Source organism: Cervus canadensis, chromosome 32 (genome assembly GCF_019320065.1).
Source record: "Cervus canadensis isolate Bull #8, Minnesota chromosome 32, ASM1932006v1, whole genome shotgun sequence".
In the NCBI taxonomy this organism is placed as follows: domain Eukaryota; kingdom Metazoa; phylum Chordata; class Mammalia; order Artiodactyla; family Cervidae; genus Cervus; species Cervus canadensis.
In genome coordinates this window covers 32,135,843-32,152,755 of record NC_057417.1, presented here as the reverse complement: position 1 = coordinate 32,152,755, position 16,913 = coordinate 32,135,843, and the positions used below count along the sequence as shown (strand labels likewise).

The 16,913-nt window shown below is 50.8% G+C and overlaps 1 protein-coding gene and 1 non-coding gene across 4 annotated transcripts in view; both read right to left on the bottom strand.

The window, feature by feature from the left end:
- The window catches only part of RNF216 (ring finger protein 216), a 113,587-nt gene that overhangs the window by 43,989 nt on the left and 52,685 nt on the right, over positions 1–16,913 (bottom strand). The window lies entirely within an intron of this gene.
- Positions 7,838–7,909, bottom strand: TRNAC-GCA. Its single transcript has one exon. It is a non-coding gene; the product is annotated as a tRNA-Cys (tRNA).

Below are 16,913 nucleotides of genomic sequence, written 5' to 3'. Positions count from 1 at the left end.
TGAGCAGCACTGCAGTCCTCACCGCAGCGTACGGTCCATCGCCTTCTGCAGCGGAGCGACGGGAGCAGCACACAGGCTCCCCGCACAGCCTGCTGGTCAAGAGGCTGGCTCTGGGCAGACCTGGGTGGTCTGCCCAGGCCATTCACTCTGCGCTGACGGCAGGCTAGCGGCTCACCTCCCAGCCTTAGTCTCATCTATGAAGGGGCCAGAACAGAGTTACACGCCTGAATGAGATGCTGCCCTTGCAGTACCCCACAGTTGACTAATCGATGTTTCAGCTGCCACCTGGCCATCACTAATGTCACACTGTCACAGCCTGGCCTCCAGGCTTCCTGCCCTCCCAGCACAGCTTCAGGAAAACCCTGGCTCCTAACAGGAGCTGGAGAGGCCCCTAATAGAGAAGGTGCAGAGCCTACTGCTGGTCACCAGGTTACAGGTGAGAGCTGGCTTCTCTCACTTGAAAGGTAAAGGGACACTGGGACGACAGAGTAACAAGTCCGTGAAAGAACTGAAACCGAGGTGCACCCTCTGCTGAGGAGACCGACGATGACGCAGGGGAGCAGAGGATGAGCCCCCGGAAGTGACAGGGGTGGTGTGGCTGGTTTCCAGTCACTTTCCAGTAACCATGACCAGAACTGGAATGGCCCTTGGAAAAGCAACAGGGAAATTTACGGGAGCCACAAGTATAGCATATTAAAAAGATTAGGGAGCAACGTTGCCAAATCTAAGAGCAGGAGAAGTGAGAACCAGTGCGATAAATAAGAGTAACAGCTGACATTCATCGAGAGCCTATGGACTAAGTAAACACCTTACTCATATCAAGTCATTCAGTCCTGAGAGCCAATCTCGTAGGAGGGGGCTATTCTCCTCCCTAGTCTTCACAGTAGGGGAAACTGAGGCCAAGGGTGAGGCGGGCTGTGTAAGGCCAAAGACTAGTCAGTGGAGGGGCTGGGATGTGAACAGAGACACTGCTGTTCCAGTTGCCCCGATGAACAGCGCTAAACCAACAGCCTGGTTTGCCACTCTCTAGTGGCTGTGGGCAAATTCTTTAGGCCCAGAATGGGGCGGCACAGAGAATATACTACATAAACAGATGGTATGTTTATCAATACACTGAAGAGAGGTATTTGCTGGAACAGACTGTGGGGCAGCCAGAACCTGGGTGGGGCCTCCCAGTACCAGAGAGCCGACCTGAGAGCCCCTGGACAGACCAAAGTGCCTCCTGTTCCCAGGAGCCAATGTCTTCACCAGACGCACAGTTATCTGAAAAGGTTGAGCTCCAGGCGCTGGGGCAACAGACCACAGAATCAAACCACTGAAGTCAAGCAAGTGAAAGAACATTCCTGTCCTGGAATCTGCAGTGGAATGTGCTGTTGCAGGATACAATTTAAAAAAAAAAGAAAGGAGAAAACCCACTGAGAGAATCAGAGTATTTGTGTGAGTGAGTGCATTTTAAACAACCCGTCTCATGGGACTAGGAATAGGCCTGTGGTAAGACAAAATCTGAGCAGCTAGACCACCTCATGAAGAGCCAGCCCTCCCATGACACTAGGGTTCGTAAAGCCAGAACCCCCAACGCCCACACGGCGGGCCAGCCCACTCACAGCCCGCGCCTGGGGCAGGCAGCACGGCGGCTCCACCGTTACCCGAGGACGACAGCAGCTGCTCGGACTGAACCGCACCGTCTGTGGCCGAGCTGCCTCCCCACGCTGTTCAAACTGCTGCCGGAATAATCTTCTGAAAAACATGATTTGATCACATCAGCCCCATTCCCACCCGATGGACCTGCTACTGTCACCAGGAAGAGGCCCACGTTCTTCACAGGGACTGCCCCCTCCCCGGCTGGCTCCCCACCTGCCACCGCCCACCCCTCCCTCAGAAACACACCTCAAACACACCGCGTCCTCTGCTGTGAGGCCTCTGCCCAGCCCTCTGCCCTTGCTCCCCAGCAGCCTTCCAGGTGCAACCCTCAAGTCCCTTCTAGAACGTTTGTTCCACTCCCCCTGCAGCCCATAGGCTCCCCTGCGGCAGAGCTGGGCAGGACCCACAGGCAGGCTCCGCGGGGCCTAGCTCCACTGGGGCTCTGATGGATTCTCTAGGCAACAGGCCCACGTATTCACCATCTCCACCAGGAGGTCTAAAAGGCATTTGAGACATGCCTGAAACACGACTTTTGATCCCCTCGCCTCCACAGACCCATGCTCAGTCCCTTCTGTATCGTGAGGGACACCACTACCCGTGACCTGCTCAAGGGAAAACCCTGGGTCCTTTTCCTTCAGCCCCACACTCACGCCACCAGCCAGGCCTCTCTCTCGTGTCCAGAGACACTGCCGGCCTGGCCCACGGAAGGAGCTTGGATTCTGGTTCTTCTCACCCCCACGAGCCCTGAGGGCCCCAGCCTGGCTTCTGCACACAGCCTGCCTGCCCACCACACACACAGGCCTCACTGCTCTGCCTCTCCCTTGGACGGTCCTCCCCGACTCCTCTAACCTCTCCCCGCTCCTCAGTTTGGCCGGTTCTCCCTAGCCCTCTGCTCCCCAGGTTGGGCACTCTCCTGCTCGAACACGTGGACTGTGACCAAAGTGTGTGCAGCCACTCTGGGGCACGAAGAGCAAGCTCAGCCATGACCAGTGCTCTAGGTCGTTCCATTACCACGCCTAAAGCAGACCACATCTTTGCTGTTTAGGAGATCTACTATTATCTGAATTCTAATCCTGTTTTATCTCCCACTGTTTATCTAGAGTATTTTAGGGAAAAACAGAAACTATTGTTAGCTTAATTCTGAAACAGAAAGGCTTCAAACAAGCGTCACATTTCACAGCTGGATTACCATGTCCAATGGCTTCCCTGGTGGCTCAGACAGTGAAGAATCTGCCTGAAAGCGGGAGACCTGGGTTCAATCCCTGGGTCAGGGAGATCGTCCGGAGAAGGAAATGGTTACCCACTCCGGTATCCTTGACTGGAGAATCCCATGGACAGAGGCGCCTGGCGGGTTACAGTCATGGGGTTGCGAAGAGTGGGACACGACTGAACGACTAACACTTTCAATTTCACCATGGTTTTGGGCTTCTGACAGGAAAACTGCCAGCCCTGCTCCAGTCCATGTATCTCCTAACGGCCAGGAAGCAGCCTGAGCACCAAGGGCGGGTGTCCCCTTCCCTCCTCAAGCCCCCCAGCTGACCACGTCCAGGGCCCTTCTGTCCTTTCACTCAGAACTGTCAGGAACAAACCCTGCGTGCCGACCTGGGGCAGACCTCTGTCTGGTGCACGGGTTCAGGCCTCACAGTCACTCATCTGCCATGGACAGCACTGCCCAGCTCTGGCCCTCATTCCCCGGCCCTGGCACCCAACCTGATGCCACCACCTCATCCTGATTTTACAAACGGGCAACAGACCTAGGACAGGAAGGGAAAACACCAACCTCAAAAGCGAGCTCAGAGCTGAGACAGCACATGTGTGGCCTCGAAGGGTGGTGTCCCAGGATTCTTCTGAAGGATATGCTACTGAGGAGACCAAGGGAGACAAGCTGCCTGAGGCAACAGCACCGAGGGAGCGTGTCCGCCCACTCTCACGAGGACAGCTTCAGAGGCGCACCCCTTGCAGTGGCTCCTCTCCCGCTGCTTCCTTACCCCAGCAGCTGCTCTCCTCATGGCAGGACCATCAAGAACTGCCTGGACTAAAACGCTGGCACAACGGTCCACTCAGAGAAAGACCAGAGCGGGCGCCAGGCTGCCAGGAGTGTGCGTGCGTGTGGGCACCCCCTGCTTTCCCAGACTGTGAAGTGGGCAGATTCTGTACCTATGTGCTGGCCCACACTTGCTTCTGCTCAAATCTGGACTCCCAAAATTCCTGTTCTGTCTCAAAATCCTCTGGATTTCCAGTGAAACCCCCCACTCAAACCCAGGGCCTGTGCTCTGGCTGCAGAGCAAATGGGAGGGAGGGAGGGGCACGAGTGATGACTTAACAGCTATTCCAATGGGCTCCCAGCAGCCTGTGTGCCAAAGGTACCTCACAAACAGGAAGGAAAAACAGAGCTTTTACTTCTGTAGCGTCCCTTCTTTATCAAATCGAATGATGTGCCTCATTACTATTACTTTTTGAGGTGGCTAAAGAAGGAAAAGTGGGCGCTGCTTTACACAGACTCCGGCTGCCTGGGGCGGGCCCTCACCCCACAGCCTGCGCACCAGGCAGCCGGACTGCCGAGGTGAGCCCGCCCCGTGTGAAGCCAGCCTCTGCCGGCCAGGCCTCTGCCAGCCCTCCACCAGGCCACCAGTTGCTCACACCACACTCTGCTGCTTCCAGGAGGAGCCAGGCAGGGCAGAAAGAGAGGCGTGGCTCTGGGGGCTGGGCTCCGGGTTCAGGCACCAGGGACGCTGCCCCACTGTCCCCCAGTGCAGATGGGCAGACCGGGGTGGGGTGGGGCGGGAAGGGGGCCCACTGGCAGAGGGGGCCCTCAGGCCACTTGAGCAGCTGCTCCCTCTCTCTGCTCCGCTGTGTCCCGCACCGCCTCCGCCTCCAGAACTAGATGGATAAACGCGACTGAAGTCAGGAGAGGGTGACTCCCTCCCACTGGTCCCTGTCTCTTCTGTGGGCCTGGGCCTACTCTTCTCCTTCAGGCAGGCCACCAAGGTTGAAGGAGCCAGGCTGCAAGAGAGGATTTTTAAGTCTGGGAGAGCAGGGCTGCAGAAACTCTTCTGTTACTGCATTTTCCTGGACACAAGGGAGGCACATTAAACATTATTACTTTGAAAATGCAGCCAGATACAAGATGGATCTCATACAGGCAAATTCTATCACTTATCCTCTTTCCACCCAAAATGAAAAGGACAAAAGCGATGAGCTGAAAATTAGAGGGGAGGGTGTATAGTGGGAGGGAAATAAAAAGCCAAATGCTGAATCTGACAGAAATCATGGTTGAGAAATCTCCCCTCACAGTCATATCCAAATGGCAAGTCACCAAGGCTGCAAACATCTATCTCAGGAGTAATTAAATCAAATTAATCTTAGGAAAAGAGCTTTAAATGTTCAAAGCCCCATTAATTCTCATGCCTTGTAATTAAATATGTACGTTAAGAAGGCTTGGACAAAAGCAAAACATTTTCGAATGTGAATTCTTTATGTTCACAGACAGCATTATAATGCATTCTCATTACTGATCTTGCAGAAAACCATGTGAAAATGTAGCGAGGCAGACACCGTGAAGCCACGGCACAGAGAACGCAGATGTGACCTCAGTCCACACCGCGCTGCAGGAAGATGTCTTGATAAACATCTTCACTTTTAAGGCTCCACACAAGTTATTCAACGATAATCTCCACTTGGCTTTTTAACTCTCCCTGATCCCTGCCCCCTCTGCTCCTGAGGCACGGCCCTCAAATGCATCTTGGAAAAGCCCTTGGCTTCTGCCTCACTGGGATCTACTTTATTTCCGTGTTCATGTCAATCTCTCAGGGTTAACCTTCTCTCAGATCATCAACCATGAAAGAGCCGGGTGACCCCGACATGCTGCGTGTCTTGAAGGGGAGGTGTCAAGTCCCGCACTCCCCAGACAGGGTGCACTCGTCCAGAATCTCAAGGACACTGCCGCCGCCACGTGATCTCAACAGGTCCCGACACACCTCTGTCAGAGAGCTCTTGCCTCACGGAACTTCGCTTGCTTCTCACAACCTCCGTACTTCAGAGGAGGTGGAAAAGGAATTACTCGTCCATTTTTCTGATGAGAAGAGTCAGAGTAAATGATCTGCTGACAGACAGTAAGCACTTTAGAGTCTGAATGTTATCAGTTTTCTGATTATGTGCTACTGGTCAGGATCGCCAGTGCCTCCAGTTAAGGCTGTCACATAACTCTGTTATGGCAGACCATAACATCCACAAAAAACTCTGCTCCCACGATTTGTCTACACTGCTTGGTTCTGTTAGTACTGGAGTTATCAATTATTTTTCTTAAAGCAATGTGAGTTGGTGCTATGGACTGAACGTTTGTGTGTCCCCATATAATTCACACACTGCAATCCTAATTCCAATGTGATGGCATTAGGAGGCAGGGCCTTCGAAGGCCTTGAGGGTAGAGCGCTCATGGATGGGATTCATTAAAAGGAGAGGCAGAACTTGCCCCTTCTGCTCTTCCTCATGTCACGATATTTAAAGAGGGCCCTCATTTGAACTGAATCTGCCATGGCCTTGGTCTTAAGACTTCCCAGCCTCCAGGACTACGTGAAGTAAACGTCTATTGTTTAAGCCACCAGTCTGTGCTAATGTGTCAGAGCAGCCTGAGCCAAGACGGCTGAGTTTGGAAAATTTATCGACCAAGTTTTCAAAGACAGGGATGTTTGTGCTAAAGGAGTTTTACCTACAGAAGATTTTAAAAGACAAAAGCAGAAGCCCTGATTATTCCAACTGGATCCATGACCATAGTCAACTGAATGTATTTGTCAGGACTATCAGGTTCCAAATCAACACCTAGAAATTAAAGGAAAAGGCAGAGCTTTCAGACACGAAAGAAAGGGTATACGCGTATCTAACTTCTGGACACAGATAACGTGGAGACGACTGTCACACTGACACCAGCGGATCTAATCGACATTTTAAAGCTGCTTCTCGGTCCAAAAGTCTGTGTGAAGCTCCTCTGTTGTTTGAAAGATTCTGTGGTAAGTAGATCTCTTTCCAGGAGAAATCCAACTGATTCAGCAATATCATTTCAGAGAAAAATGAAGTAAATAAATCAAATGCCCCAACGAGGAAGAATTCGTAACAGTAAAAACCTCGTCTTTGGTTTATTTCCTAAGTCTGAGGGGAGGCAGAAGATAAATGAACCTACCTACATTGTCAAGATTAAGTGTTCTGTCTCAGAATTTTACTAACATCCCTTCGTTTGATCCTCAGATAGACCAGAGTGTCATCATATCCACTCACATGTGAGGAAATCAAGTTACTATGAAGGACCTGTCTTGATCACATAGGTTATGCCCAGGACTCGCACTATATTTAGTATTACATTTAACTTATCATACTCTTTCCCCTGTTTTCTAGCAAGAAAAAAAAAACAAAACAGCTGTTCTGACCATTTTATTTATGTCTGATGAAAGGTACTGGCTTTTGGAAATGAAACTAGAGAGATGACTGGAGCAGTAAATAAACATCAGAAGAACAGGTCTGTTCAATAACAAAGTCTTTGTATTCTGTGTATTGATTCTGTTCCATAAGAAAACTTAAAACATTTAATGTCAGAAGTTTTTGCCTAATGATTTTCACTTACTTCTACCAGCGAAGACCAGATACAACTCTAGGTCTAGCAGATGGAGGGAGCACTTCAGTTCAGATGAAGAAGATGGCATTTTACTATCTAGAGGGCACAAAGCCCCGCCAGGTTTTCCTGGAAGAGCCACGAGAGTAAACAGAAGACACTCCCGCTCTGAGCCCTGGGTTCCTCCCGCTGACCTGCGAGGACGTCAGGCTTTCTATTCTGCTGTTGAAGCACAGAGCTGTGTAAAACTGAAATAGTTCAACAAAGATTGTCTTCTTTCAATTATTTTTATCCTCTATTGCGGGAACAGGTAGAATAAGAAGGGATGAAAAGTCTAAGTAGACAGTAAACAAAATAGGGTAAAAACTTCATGTAATACGACACATTCATATATTCAGAAACGATGAAGAAAGAGAAGCAGGAGCTAGCGGATTGGCTCATTCCAGACAGACTAAAAGTGAAAGTGAAGTCGTTCAGTCGTGTCCGACTCTTTGCAACCCCATCCGCGGACTGTAGCCCACCAGGCTCCTCCGTCCATGGGATTCTCCAGCCAAGAATACTGGAGTGGGTTGCCACTCCCTTCTCCATGGGATCTTCCCCACCCAGGGATCGAACCAAGGTCTCCTGCATTGCAGGCAGACACTTTAACCACTGAGCCACCAGGGAGACAGACTGACGATCAGGGGGAAAAGTGTTCAGCTAAGACTCAGAATTCCATCCTGGAGTAGTCTTTGTTTTTTAAATCTCTGTGGACAATGGTTAAAGAAAAAAAAAAAAATACACGTACATGTTGAGAAACACAAAAAGGCAAAATAAGTGAAAGCCTGAGTTTTAGCCCAGAAAAAAAAGCTTAAACTGCATCCGTTTACCTTGCTTTTTGTACTCAACACTGTACTTCTTGGAAAGATTTCCTGATCCGTACTAATAGGTCTTTCCTTACTTAATTTTTTGGAATGGGTTGCAAAATTTTGTTGCTCTTTCTAGAGGTGGGCCAATTCTCAATTTATCTATCTTACTTTATCATCAACAAGGGTTGCTTTTGATAAAGTATGACTCAGGCTCCTAAATGAAGATAACAGTCAACATTACTATGCAGATCACTGCCTTTTAATCTCCCTGCCCCCCCCTGCTCTGCAAGGCTGGCAGGATCTTAGTTCCCTGACCAGGGATTGAACTCAGGCCCTGGCAGTAGCTGAGTCCTAATTACTGGACGGCCAAGGGATCTCCCAGATCACTGCTAAAGTAAAAATTGAAGAAACTCCAAAATCAAGAGCTGACTGAGAGAAGAGAAAAACAAGTGAAAACATCTTAAGAACTGGATTAAAGAAACAACCCTTCTTCCTCAAGTGGGTCTGCCATGGCTCCATCCCTCATGAAAGAACAAAAGTCAAGACCTTAAAACAAAACGAGCTCCTAGGAGGCAGCACCACCATCAGGAGCCCAAGGGCCCACCGGGGAAGCCAGGGCCGGGGAGGGGAAGGCGTGCCCGCCCTCCCATTAGGCCTGCTTCAGCATCTTGCTGCTGAGTGAGCCACGGGACTCACTTTCAGTTTTGAGAATCATGACTCACTCTCCCTACATCCTCTCAATTCTGACCATATTTATAGTAATATGAAAGAAAAGAGAGGCGGCCCATGAGGCAGGGAACATAGAAGCTCACATCCTTTCAGTTCTACAGTCAAATGATTAACAATTCCTCCCCTTCATGAAGCAGTTTTCTTTTCAGGAAAAGTATAAGCTTTGTGCCCTCTCAAAATGGTTTTTCCTGCTTTTCAACAATTAAAAAATATTATTTCAAAGCAGTTTTTTTTCCCCTGGACTCAACTCAGGGCTGTAATTCCGTGATAGCACTCTTCAGTAAAGTAATTTAGATGTAAAGAGTTCAAGAAAATGAGGGGGCAGGTAACCCATGCTTGCAGAGTTCAACCGTATCACAGTTTACTCGTATCTTTAAAGTCCCTTTCTACTTCCTGTTCTGAGAGGACATGGTCAGTGTTCTTCAGAAGATGGACAGGCTTTTGATTACAGATCAGTTTGCTAAGGTTCCCAGGTAACATTAAAGGCGGCTCCAGCAGCATGAAGTTCTCTCCGTGAAGCAACCACGGGAGGACGTGCTGCCCTTGCCTCTCAGAAGCCACTACACCAGCTCACGTGGGCCCGGCCACCCAACAGGTCCTCCACGTGGGCAGGGCCGCTGTCACTGTCCCCTGCTCCACGGGGAGGAAGGGCGTGCACTCCAACAGGGTGGGGTGTGTTGGGAGTGGGGAGAAGCGCCCTGCCGCCCCCTTCTCTGGCTGGTGATGCTCTGTTGCCAACAGTTTGTACGTTAGGTAGGGGCATATGCTCACTACCAAGCTCATGTCTTCCAACAACACAGATGTGTCTCACTTGCCGCGGAGTGCGGATCTGGGGGCTGGTGGAGACTTGACTCAGGTAAGCAAACTCGGGCCCGGAGGGGAAGGGCTGATACCAGCACATGTCTGGGCACCCCCTGCAATGCCTCTTCTGCCACCTGAATGCAGTCCCATCTGGCTCACACCACAGCGCGCAAAGAACCTGCCTTCAAAGGGGTTGTTCTGCCATAATGAGTTCTGGATGTTCCTAAGTTCTGAGAGAAATGAAGCCTCTTCTCCAACCCTGTGCACAGACAATGAGTGGGGTGACCCATCGATGAGATGTGAAGAGCACCTCCCCACCCACCGACAGGGTCTCTGCTGGGTCGGCTTCTGGTGAAGACCCATCTCCACCCTGAACAAACAAGCACAGACAACAAGCATTTCTGCCTGACAGCAGTATTTTATTGTTACGACACCGTCTTGTGACCCACTTTACTCCCTGCTCCTTACTTCTCGGTTATAGGCAGTAATTAGTAATGTCAGCGCTCTGGCTGGATTGCTCCAGGCCCATTAATAATGCATGAGCAGGAACAGGATGAATGCTAAGTGTACAACAGAGGTTTCAAGGTTAAAAGCAGTAATGGAGAGAGCTGGTGGGAGGCAGGTGGTGTTGGTAGAAGAGGAAGAGGAAGGCGCGCACGTGTGTGTGTGTGTGTGTATGTGTGTGTGAGAGAGAGAGAGAGAGAGAGAGAGAGGGAAGGGGAGAGGGAGGGAGGAAGAGAAAGGAAGAGGGAGGAGAGAGGTGATGGGGAGTCAGTTTTCAATCTGCTTTTTAAAGCGCCCATCGTCCCTCTAGGGGCAGTGTGTATGGTGAAGCATAACTTCCCAGGGCCCTTCATCAAGCCGAGCACCGCCTCGCCTCTCCTCGAGTGGACACAGGCCTCTGACCGCCTGGTGGGGAGGGTGTCAGCGTTCGGTCTCAGGCACTGAAGAGCTACTAGTGTGGGAAACTGAGGTCAGAGGAAACTGACCAGCATCTTTCAAATATATTTCTGGCGTTTTAAACGACTTCTCTTACAAGAGGCAGTGCTTGCTGGTTCAGCCGAACTAGCACCTTCCCACTGAAGCCTATACAGGAAAGTCAAGACCAGGGATGCTGGGCCCTCCTTCGGTGCACAAGACAGGTGATGGTGTTAGAGCTGCTTCCCCATCTCTTACTACAACATCCAGCATTCCTACACGGAGCTTTGTATCAGAACTGAATGACAGCAAATAAGCCTGCAAAACAGGCCTGGGCAAGGATGAGTCTGGCTATTTGAAAAATATCTGCCTGGGAGATGGGGGCAGGGCCCTGAAGCCAGGTAGACAGTCATCTCTGACTCCTGCGCTGTTCGTATCTGCTTGACCTTCTAAGTAGAGACAGCCCTTCACCTGTCCCTCACCAACCAAAACTGAACTGTTTCACTTACTAGGAAAGTAACAACTTTATCTGCTGGTTTCACAACCAAAACCAGACATTTTAAAAGCTGGCCACAGTGATGCTTGGGTGAATCAGATCCCATCCTTACTTGTTAGTCAGAAACAGTCTCTGTGGGAAAAGGAAGCAGTTGGAAGCAGTCTTGAATCATAATTACTGAAAGCTGTATTTATACCCATGGGGCTCTGACTTCTGAGCCAAGGTTTTCTCACTGTGCTGGAGATGGGGCTCCTGCAGAAAGGCCAGTGAGAAGAAAGGCAGAGCTGTCAGAGTTCTAGCTCTTTCCACTGGCTACAACATTGCATCACGTCACCTACAACCTGAGGCAAAAAGCTCTCCGCTCTCCTTCTGAGGGTGGGGAAGTCAGCCCTCCCAGGGATCCAGGAGGAAGGTCGACAGGTTTGAAAGTGGGTAAGCATATATTCAAAATCATGTTTATCATTTTTTTCCCTCAAGTTCCCTAAAAGCAAAGAAAAAAAAAATCCTTTTGTTTTAGAAGTTCAGAGATGACTAGGCTGATGAAAACAAGTGCAGTTATTTTTTAATCGGAAAAGTAACACACGCACAGTACTCCCCCTCTTCCCTTCAGAGAAACCCTTTCCCAAAGCAATTCCCTGCAACCAATTTCTTATCTATCCTTCCACAGAGCTTCTGCACATGACCACATACAACTCCTCCTCCTCCTCCCATTTGAGATCCAAATATAAGCATATAATATCCACTGTTCTACACTTTGCTTTTTCTTTTTAAACTTAATACATCTTGGTGATAGCTTCAGACTGGCATGACTAGACCCATGTCCTTCTCCTTAGTGCTGTGGCGTCCTGGCTCACAAGTCAGATCTGGCCTGTTGACTCTAGCTGTAAATATGATTTTAACTGTACCACAGTCCTGTTCATTTGTTCATGTACACATGGCTATGTGCAAGCTACAAAGGCAAAGCTGAGCATCTGTGACTGGTCCAAAATTCCTAAAATATTTAATATTTACTATCTTGCTATTTAAAAAAAAAAAGCCTGCCCACCTCTGGTGTATGTCCTTGTATGAATATCTACATGTGGTCTGTTCTGTTTCCTGTTGATGAACACGCAAGTGGAAGATGGGTGTCCTTAGGAATAAAACTGAACTGTAAGTGTTGGGAGGCACTGAGGAGGAGGAGGAGGAAAGAGCAGGAACTAGTTGGAAGAAACTGGCATGAAGAAGCAGGCTTAAAGAGGGAACTTCAGGGTAAGCCATAACCTCCCAAAGTGTTACTTCTTCTTTTTAGAGGAAGTAAGAGGCAAACTGCAGGTCTCTTGATGAAAGGAAATTCCCCTTTGCTGTATCAAAGCTACTCCCCGTGTTTGTGTTTTTCTTAGTTAGGCAAGGCTGCCTGAAGCATACTCTGACCAAATTAGGAAGCAAGCAGGCTGATGTCTCTAAGCCGGTCACCACACGGCCAGGACGCCCAGGCATGCGTAGACAGTGATGGATGGGGAAGGGGAGACTCAGTCCAAGAGAGAAGTGCTACTTGCTTGAGAAGTCAGCCTTATCAAAACTACACTAAATAAGAATTAGTAACTGTTCTTGAAGATGAAATCCACTTCCTGCTTCTTACAAAAAAACAAGGGCTTCCAAGGTTTCTACGAGGAAGGACAGGGTAGATGCACAGTGGAGAGGAATTCTGTGTGGAATTGTTCTGTTTACTCCAAGGGCAGTGAAGGTTTTGAGAGGCATCAAGGAAAAACACACCAATTAGCTCTCTGATAGATTGCTAGGATATTCAATTTTACACTGTTGAGAAAAAAAGAACTTAGGAAGGTCATACTAAGAAAGAATTGTGTATATTTCCACTTGAAGACCTGACTACTCCGCTGTGTTACCTTCTGGAAGGACAAGGTTTTAAACTAGTCCGACGCTTCCCAACGAGGTCGAAGGATGAGATACTGAATCGTTCACACTGAGCTTGTTTCTGCCACCTCCACTCAGTGATATTCTCCTTCAGGAATGACTTCTGAGTTAACCTCTGGTTCTGAGCCAATGAGCTCAGAATCTACTCTGACCACCAGCACTATCTGGGCAATAAAATTTAACCTTGAAAATCCTCGCTTTCCTCCCAAATTTTCAGATCAGCAAGATTTTTGGACACGATTTTTATTCCCTTAGGAATGTGCTCAGCTCAGTTCCAGCATTCGCTATGAAATCAGATGTGCAGTTAGAGTTAAGGTAAGTTTAAATGATAAAACAAACCTCAGTTCTCCTTTATAGGAAAATGTTTAAAGGAGCCAGGCTGAAAGGTGCGGGCACCGCTCCTGGCTCAGCCTGAGCATGCTCTCTCCAGGGCGGCAGCCGCCCCCTTGGGGGGCAGAGGCCCAGAGGAGCCTCTGCGCGGGGGTCCGTGCACCGGCGCAGGGCTCCTGTTGAAACACTGCTTTCTGTGCGGCCGCTCAGCCTGTGCTGAGCTGGCCTCCAGCTTCCTCCGCCAGGCTGTACGGGGCAGGGAACTCACAGCCACTGTCTCTGCAGCGCTCCGTCCACTGTCAACACTGCTAAGCGTCTGTGTCCTATCTACCCTTGACCAGCTCCGCACATTTAATTACAATCACCTAGAGGACCCATGCATTTTACTGATGAATTTAAAGGGTACATGAGTTAACACTATACAGAACAGGCATTTTTCTGAAACCCTGGCTGACTGACATACAAACCCATCAATCAGGAGCTGTGTTTTTGTTAGTCAAGATTTCTGTGACTCACCTGAGTCACACTGTGCACTAGTGGACCGCTGAGGACACAGAGATTAGAGTGGTCCCTGACAGGGAGCTCACATGTCACTCAAAGACGACAGTCTGACCGCTCCCTCAGGCTGTGTGAACCCCCTGCTTCATCTGCAGTGAGGATGCCTGGGCTGTATGACTCGCCTATACCCCGTCACAAGTCCAGCGTCTGCAGTTACAGATGGAGAGAAGCAAATGCCAGTAAGAGAACCGCCTGGGCAGGCTCAGTGCTGTTCCCCTCGTCAGGGCTGCAACTACACCCTTGTTCCCCACCAGACGAGTGTGAGTGTGATGGCACCCAGGTGGCTGGCCGGCCCTCCACGCCCTGCTCCCTGCGACGGAAGCTGCTGCTCGGCAGCCTGGCCTATGCAGGGACGTGGGCTGGGCCACTGGGCCACCGCGCCTCCCGCGGCGTGGTCCTCTCCCAGCGCGTCTTCTGCTTTCTCACTGCAGTGCAGAAGGCACACGGCTCTATGCGAGCTTCATTGCCCTTTTATGGTAGAAAAATGAATTGCCTGCCCAGCAGTGGAGCTGAGAGATGACAGAACGGAAAGTTGTCATTTGTTGTGGTTTTGGCAGCAAGCAAGTGTTCTCCTCTCAGCCACCCTTGGATGGACAGTGCATGCCCGGCATTCGGCGAGGGAAAAGTAAAGCCCCAGCCACACGGCTCTTCGATGAGGGCCTAGCCTGCACAGCGGCAGATTGACTGAGGAATGGCATCAAGCCTCATTTTCATGAAAACGCACCTTTTACAAAACAAGGCATCAAAAGGTTTGTGTTTGTAAGTGGAGGAGTCCCAGAAAACACGGTTCCAATCAGATCATATCTGAGGAACAGACCTCACTTCCCTGTACAACGAGGATGTGGGCCTGGAGCTGGGCAGCGAGGTGACCTCACCCTGGAGGAGGGGCTGTGGCGCTCCCTGCAGCCCAGCCCAGCCTGGTCCCTGTCTCCGGATGGCTCGGGGGACAGGGGAGGCACCGCCAGCCCCAGATAAAGGCAGCTCCTGGGAAAATACACCGAGGGCCAAGGCCCGTGGAAATAAACAGCAGCTGGCACCACGGGCCGTAAATAGTGTGCATTTCTGTCAGGAGGCCCACAGGAGAAAAGCAGGCCTCCCAGCAGCTGGGAAAACATGCTGTAAGAGGAAAATCTGGCAAATCTCTGTATGCACATCAGAGTTAGGGAAATTAGGCCCATCTGAGTGAGAAATTAAGCGTAATCCAACATGCTTTCGGCTGAAAAACAAGTCTTTTTAAATGTGTGGGGAAAAAACTCTGATGGTTACGTGGTTTCTTCCATGTTTAAAAAGCACCCAGGACTAAAAAAAGCAAACACGCTGGTGTGGAGCCACCGCAGAGCCGCAGCAGCTGCTGAAGGATGCGCCTGGCCTCTCGTCGGGCCCCCTCCCTAACACTCCTTTGACCCACAGGGGGCTGCGCGCCGGGGAAGCCCCACCACAGGGAGGCGCCTCCGGGACAAGCAGGCTGATCCCGGCCACTGCTGGCCCGGGCAGGCACCGCCACCGTCCCTCCTGACCGCTGCTGCCCCTCCCGGCAGCCCCCAGCAGCCCTCAGAAGACCAACCCAACCCCACGGAGACCTTCTGGAGAAGGAAGTCACACAAGTGCTCGAGGCACGGCATAAACAAACCGGCCTCAGGACCGAAGGGCTTGCTGACTGAGGGCCATGGGAGTGCGGTGTGACCCGGGTCTGGGTCAGCAGGTCACCAGAAACGCCCCTTTCCGATAACACCACTGACAAGACTGCCCAGCTCCCCTGACACTCTGTACCTCAGACACTCTGTACCTCAGCCCGCCCCACCTCCCTCTCCCTCCTTCACGGCGCTCAAGGCCCACCCTTCTGGCATTGTGATCGCTGTCCTAACATCCAGGCTGTCAACAGCTCCCTGGAGTGCCCAGAATCAGACCCACTGTCCTCACTCTGCTCTGCGAAGCCCTCGCCATCTGGGGTCTGCCTCCCTTCCTAGTCCACGTCCTCCTGCTCCGTCACACTGCCTGCTGGCTGACCACTCACGCCGCTTCGCTCACGTCAGAGGCCCGGTCCCCTGCTCCTGCACAAGTGTTTCCTGATGATGTGCTCTCCCGACTCTGAGAGCAGCCACCATCACAGCTCCCGTCCTCGCGGGGCTGGCTGCCCCTGCTCAGAGCTCAGGAGGGCTGTGGCTGCCCCCAGTGTGTTTCTTCAGCCCCGGCAGCACTCAATCAGTATCTGAATGACCAGATCTGACCAGAGCCCCACAGGGCAGAGTCCCACCCACCCTGCCACAAGTCTAGGCTGAGGGGGTGGCTAATGAACGTGTTCAGAGAAGAGGGAAAAAATGTCAGGGATGATAAGGGGCAAGACCCTGTGGGGGGCTTCTGCATGGTGACCAGACAAAAGTTTTTAGGAAGGACTGAGTCCAGAGAAAGAGAGGGAAGGACCCACATGCAGGCAGGGCCCTGGAATGAAGGCTTTAGGGGCAAGGGTGCCACCTGGAAAAAAAAGACCCAAGTCGGCAAAGATAAGGTCAGGTCAGAGCGGGTGCTGGCCTCGGAGAGAATAGGAATAGGGGGCCAGAGGGCTGTGGTAACAAGACAGGGAGCAACAGATGTTTTTAGCAGCAAAATGTGACAGAAGAGGGGAGAGGAAGGCAAAAGGACAAGCTGTTGTCAAAGACAAGAGAAAAAAACTGTGATCTGTTTCACTCTCTTTGGGCTAAAATGTGGATCAGCTTATCAGACGTAGGGAGCTTTTGAAACTTAAAATGCTTTTCATATTAGTGCTTCTGATGGGAAATAAAACTGAAAAGTGCTTTTATGGGGCTATAGGGATCTGATCTAAGAAATTCTCTTAGCCTACTTCTCTTTGAAAACCAAATGTCAATGCCAGTTTCAAAGTCCTCAGTATTCTAGAAATCAGAGCCTCTGGCCTGGAAGGACACTCAAAAGGTCATCTGGTCTGCCTCCTGGCCTCAAGGCTGGACTGCAGGCTGCATGGCGCCGCGGAGGAAGAGAACCTGGTGAGGGCTGTGCTGGAGCCTCTGGCAGGGCTTTGCGCCAGGCCCAGGCCCTGGAGCCCATTTCACCGGTTACGGGATGG